Below are 6,000 nucleotides of genomic sequence, written 5' to 3'. Positions count from 1 at the left end.
AAATTTCTCGCCTGAGGACATGCTTACTGATTTTAGAAAGGAGAGAAAGGAAAGAGTGAGGGAGAGAAACATTGATGTGAGAGAGAAATATCAATCAGCTTCCTCTAATATGCACTCCAATAGAGGAGCAATCCTATAACCTAGGCCCCGACCAGGATTTGAATCTATGAACTTTCAGTTTGTGGGACAGTGCTCCTAACAACTGTGCCACACTGGCCAGGGCTAGCCTTTGTTTTAAATTTTATTTTGTTATGTATAAGTATTACTACCCCACATTTTTCCCATTTCCACTTTTATGAAATATCTTGTTTTATCCATTTACTTTTAGCCAGTATATATCTTTACTTTTGAGGTGGGACTCTTGTAGACAGCATACATAGTGGTCTTGTTTTCTTATCCATTAAGCTACCCTATTGTTTTGATTGATGCATTTAAGATATTTACATTTAAAGTGATTTTGATGGATACATTTTTATTGCTTTTTTATTCTCTTAACTATGTTCGTCTTTTTTTTTCTTTTTCTTAAACAAGATATGTTAACATTTCTTGTAATAATGGCTTCATGGGAACAAACTTCTACAGGTTTTTCTTGCCTGGGAAGCTATTTCTCCTTCAATGTAAAATGTAGCCTTGCCAAATAAAGTAGTCTTGGTTGTAGGTCCTTGCATTTTATCACTTTGGATATTTCATGCCAGTCCTTCCTGGCCTGAAATGTTTCTATGGAGAAATCAGCTGACAGTCCTGTGACATCCTTTTCTTGTAGGTAACTGACTCTCTTCCTCTTGTGGCTTTTAAGATTCTTTCTTTGCTTTAACCTTTGCTGTTTTAATTATGATATATTTTATTGGAGTCTGGGACCTTCTGTACTACCTTGACACTTGTGTTTCTTTTTCTCCCCACAGTTAGGGAAGTTTTCAGTCATTATTTCTTCAAATAGGTTCTTGATACCTTGTTCTGTCCTTTCTCTTTCTGGTACCCCTGTGATGTGGATATTGTTATGCTTCATGGTGTCTCAAATGTCCCTTGAACTATCCTTATTTAAATTTTTTTTTCTTTTTGCTGTTCTGATTGAATGTTTTCTGCTACCTTGTCTATCAGATGGCTGAAATGATCCTCTGCATTAGCTAACCTATTGTTTATTCTTTCTAGTGTATTCTACATTTCACATATTGTATTCTTTATTTCTGACTGGCTCTTTTTTTATGATTTCTATGTTTTTTTCATGCTACTGTAGTTCTCAATAATTTTTTGAAGTTCTCATCAAGTTCCTTTAGCATCCTTATAACCATTTTTTTTGAACTCTGTATCTAGTAAATTGCTTGCCTCCATTTTATTTACCTCTTTTTCTGGAGATTTATTCTGCTTGTTTTTTTTAAATTGTTTTGGGCATGTATCATTGTCTCCCCATTTTGATTGCCTCCTTTTGTTTGTTTCTAAGTATTAGGTAGATCTGCTATGACTTCCAGTCTTGGTAGAGTGATCTTATGTAGTAGATGTACTCTAAAACCCAGTGACTCAGTCTTCTTGATCACCTGAGCTGGGTGCTCCAGGAATATCCCTTGTGTGGGTTATATTGACCCTCCTGTTGTAATTGAGTCTAGATTGCTATTAGCCCATCCATGTGTGTGTTCAACCTTCAGGCTGGCTGACTGTGAAGATTAACTATGGTCACAGTATACAAGCTGCTGCACAGGTGCTGACCACAAAGAAGAAGAATTCACCTCATCAGAGTCTGATGCCTGCCAAGATCTTTTGGGTATGTTGCTTGTGAAGCTTATCAGATCTTGCTCTGAAGCTGGTCACTGAGTGTGTTATTTCTGGGGCCTCTTGGGTGGGACTCTGCTGCAAGCTAATGTCAGATACTGCCTTTGACTGGCCTTGGGCAAACTGTTAGGGACTACGAAGTGATCCACAATTTGTGGCTGATCTGTAGGGACTAAGTGTGCTCAGAAAGGACAAAGCTGTGCACCAAGACTGGCCTTTAGTAGCACTGGGCCTGAGGGCAGGTCAGCAAAGTTCCAAGGCACTGGCTCCACCTGCCTCCACCTTCTGGCTTCCTGTTAGCTTCAGTTACTGAAAGATCCTCTAGTAGTACTCAAGTTCCATGAGGTAGGTTCTCAGTGAGTAACCAGGTAGAGGCAAGCATTGTTCACCAGAATGATACAGGTTCAAACTTGGTACCAGTGCTGGGTTTGAGGGTACTTACCAATGTTCCAGGGTATACCAAATCTAACTGCCATCTACTGGGTGCTCACACACCTTTGTGGGTAGGCAAGCCATCAGAGTTTATCAGGCCCCAACCGACCAAGATTTGACTGTGTGAAGGAAGAACTCTGCACCAATCAACCATGTGAGAAAAAATTGGCCCTCAGCCTAGAGCCACCCAATTCAGTGTATCCCAGATTCTGCCAGAAGGCAAATTTCAGTAGGATTAGACCACCAGGTATGGAGAGGATGGAGCTAGTGAATCTCCCATGAGTCAGGCTTGGGGAAAAGTAGGGGGAGTGGTCCCCACCCTACAGCCACACAACTCACTCTGTCCCAGATTCTGCTAGGTGCCATATTTCAACAGGGCAAAGCTGCTGGGAGTCAAGAGCACAGGGCTATTGGATCTCTTGTTGGGGGTGGTGTTGGTCAGGCTTGGGGGAAGGGGGTGTGTCCCCTACCCTAGAGCCACCACACGACTCAGTCTGTCTCATATTATGCCTAGATTTCAGCAGGGTAAAGCCACTGGGAGCTGAAAGAGTGGGGCCTCTGGGAGTCCAAAATGTGTGGTGATTGGATCTCCTATGAGGAGAAGGCACCAGTCAGGTTCATGAGAATGCAGGGGGAATGGCCTCACTTACCCCAAAGCAACACAACTCAGTTACTGAAAACGCCCAAGTCAGCCTGGAACTCTATACCCCAGCCCAGGCCCTGAATTCTCAGCAGGGCACAAACTCCACAGGGTAGGGTGACAGGGAGTCCAGAGGGTGGGATTATTGCATTTCCTCAGGCTGATGACCTAAGTAAGGGAGTGCTCTACCCAAGAAAGATGGTGTCTGCGGTATGGGAAGGGTCCTGGTGGCTGTCCCCTCAGCTCTCTCCCCAAAGCCACAAACCCCAGTCTCTCCTCATGTGACACTAATCCAATCTATCCTCCCTCTGCCAAAGCCCAAGGTGAGTGGCTATGAATGCAGTTTTGTGCATTGGTCCTTTAAAAGGTGCCTGTGTCTCTAGCAGTCTTATCTCTCTCTGGTAGACAGAAACTCTGCTGATTTTTATAGTCAGATGGTATGTGGTTACCTCTTCCTGGCTCTGGTCCTCTGGGTTGGGGATCCCAGCTTGGGATTGAGACCCTACTCTTCTCAGGAGAAACCTTTGCAACTGAGATATTCCTCCAGAATCTCAGCCACTGCCCATGGAAGCAGGGCCACCTCTTTGTGCATCTCCACCCTTCCTACTAGTCTTGATATGGCTTTGTCTATAAATCCTTGGTAATAAGACTTCTTTTCAGCTAGTCTTCAGTTGGTTGTTCAGGTTGATAATTTTATATTTTAATTGTAATTCCAGTGTGGTTCTGGAAGGAGGTAAGTGTAACGTCCACCTATTCCACTGCCATCCTGTTAATTTGGGCTTTGTTTCTTGATTAAGAAAGAAAGCTTCAGAGGAACAAATTTCAATTCATTCTGAAATCCTTATGTATGACTCAAAGATAAAGTTACAAAATTGATTCAGTTGTTTTAAAGATCTCAGATGGTAAGACTAGAACACATTTGACATCTTGTTTGAGTACATGAATCTAATATTCAGATTAAGAAGAACCAGAAATATGAATACACTAGCAGAATGGTACAGCTTCCTGGAAGTGCAGTTAGAGTGAGAAAGGTCATGCGGTCACAGGGAGGACACAGAAGCCAATAGCCTGTCCCCAAGTGATACCCTGGTGATACTGCATAAAGATTTTACCTCTGTACACCTCAACTGCTCATCTTTAAAGTAAAAATAATAACAGTTTATATGGTATGTCTCCAAATTGAGGTTCCCATATTTTATTAGATAAACTGCTATGGTGCAAAAAGAAATGATAAGAACTCGTATTTGTTTATTCATATGACTTTTATTTATATTTTTGTAGTATTATTTTGGTTTACAAGTATCCATAAAATAATGTTATGGTGGTATATTCACATACTTAAATTATCAAACATAATTTGTCTGTTCATGCTTAGTTTTTTACTGTTGGCTTAATTCACTGCTTAGCATGTGGCGAGTGCTCAGTAAATGCTTGAGATTGTCAAATTAATATTTTTAATTGTCATCGTATCATTATAAGTAAGTATAAAAGGATGAGTTATGCTCATCTGGTTTATTGTCTTGCCATCGTTGATGAGCTGGTGAAGCACACAAAAGTTAAAGGTCACAATTATCAGAATGAATGACACATCAACTCAACCATAATAGATAATGCCTTTATTATTATTATTTGAAAGTATGGGAAAATATTATGGTCAATAAGGGAGGAAAAGAGATTTTAATTTTTATGTCCCTAATGTATAAACACTAAGTACTCTGAAAAATATTTGTTATTGGACTAGGCTTTGTTATTGGATCAATTTGGGTTTTGTTTTTTTTTTCCCCCTCTCATTTTTAAATTTCTACTCATGCGAAGCATAGGATCCCAGAATTGTGGGAATTCAAGAAAGACATCTGCTGGTTCTTCAAGGCAGCCAGGTCCAGGGTTTGGGCGTCTAATCTGGGAACGTCCTTCTGCAGCCCAGCCAGTTTCCCTGCCATTCTTCACAAGGACTGTGTGTATGGCACCAGACTTACTTTCCCAGAAGTGCTTCTGGGACCTGTGTCTGCACAAAGGGGCTGTTAAATGTGTTTCCCTCCCTGCTGGCTCAGCTGACTCCTGGGCCTCAGCTCACATACAGCTCATAGTTCCTATCAAGTTTTCCCAAAGGACCCCTGGGCTCCTGCAGGAGCCAGCACTTCCCTGGAACAGGAAGTTCTATTTACACTGTCTTGGAGCCTGTTGCTCATCCATAAAAGGGAAAAGAACCCTTTAGGAAAAGGGCAGGGTCCTTGGAAACTCTTTAAAAGTGAAAGCTTTGCAACCAGTTTCTGTTGTTGTACACTGTTGGTTGATACAGTTTTCCAGAATATAAAAACACATGCTCTTTGGACTAGTTGAAGAGTAAATCTGAAAGCTAAAATTACAATAAATAAAAAATATGGGGAAAATGTCATGTGAACCCTCCAGAATGCATACCTAGAGCAGTTATGTCTCTCTTTGACCTTCTAGAACAAAATTCCATGCAGACATACTAGTTTATACATGAATTATTCAATTGTACTTTAAATGAGGAAGAAAAGCTATTTAGACTTTGCAACATCATAATGTTTATGTCTATGGATGGTTGCTACTAATTGCCTAGGCTGGTGGCTAGCATGTTTTCAATCATAATTTAAATTATTAAAAATAATTGTTTATAAGAACTACTATAAATGATCATTATGAATAATTATTATAAATTGTTACAAAGAGTTAGGTGCATCACACATATAAACTAATTTAACCCTCATGATAACCATGTGAATTAGATACTATCAAAATTTCCAAAGTACAAATGATACAAAGAGGCTTAGTAACTTGGCTGAAGTCATGGTAAGTAGTGAAACTAGAATGTAAACCCTGGAAATCTGGTCCCATATATTGGTGGTCTAGCCATTATATTCCATTTTCTCTACTCTGCCTAATCATGTTTTAAGCAATTTAGATACATTATCATGTTTAATTTTTTAAAGGTAATTTTTAAAAAAGACTTTATTTATTTAATTTTAGAGAGAGGGTAAGGGAGGGAAAGAAACATCAATGTGTGGTTGCCTGTCATATGTCCCCCCACTGGGGACCTAGTCTGCAACCCAGGCGTGTGCTCTGACCCACAATTGAACTGGCTACCCCTTGGTTCACAGGCTGCCACTCAATCCACAGAGCCACACCAGCCAGAGCTAGCA

The 6,000-nt window shown here is 40.4% G+C and overlaps 1 long non-coding RNA gene across 1 annotated transcript in view; it reads left to right on the top strand.

Annotated features, from left to right (window-relative positions):
- Positions 1-1,667: 1,667 nt before the first annotated feature.
- The window catches only part of LOC128626708 (uncharacterized), a 30,165-nt gene continuing 25,832 nt past the window's right edge, over positions 1,668-6,000 (top strand). The window contains exon 1 of the long non-coding RNA XR_008390750.1: positions 1,668-1,756. This is a non-coding gene — a long non-coding RNA (uncharacterized LOC128626708). The remainder of the gene's footprint in view (positions 1,757-6,000) is intronic.

The sequence above is a fragment of the Artibeus jamaicensis genome, unplaced genomic scaffold (assembly GCF_021234435.1).
Source record: "Artibeus jamaicensis isolate MK-2021 breed Jamaican fruit bat unplaced genomic scaffold, CSHL_Jam_final scaffold_916, whole genome shotgun sequence".
Taxonomy (NCBI): Eukaryota; Metazoa; Chordata; class Mammalia; order Chiroptera; family Phyllostomidae; genus Artibeus; species Artibeus jamaicensis.
This window is presented reverse-complemented; position numbering and strand designations above follow the sequence as displayed.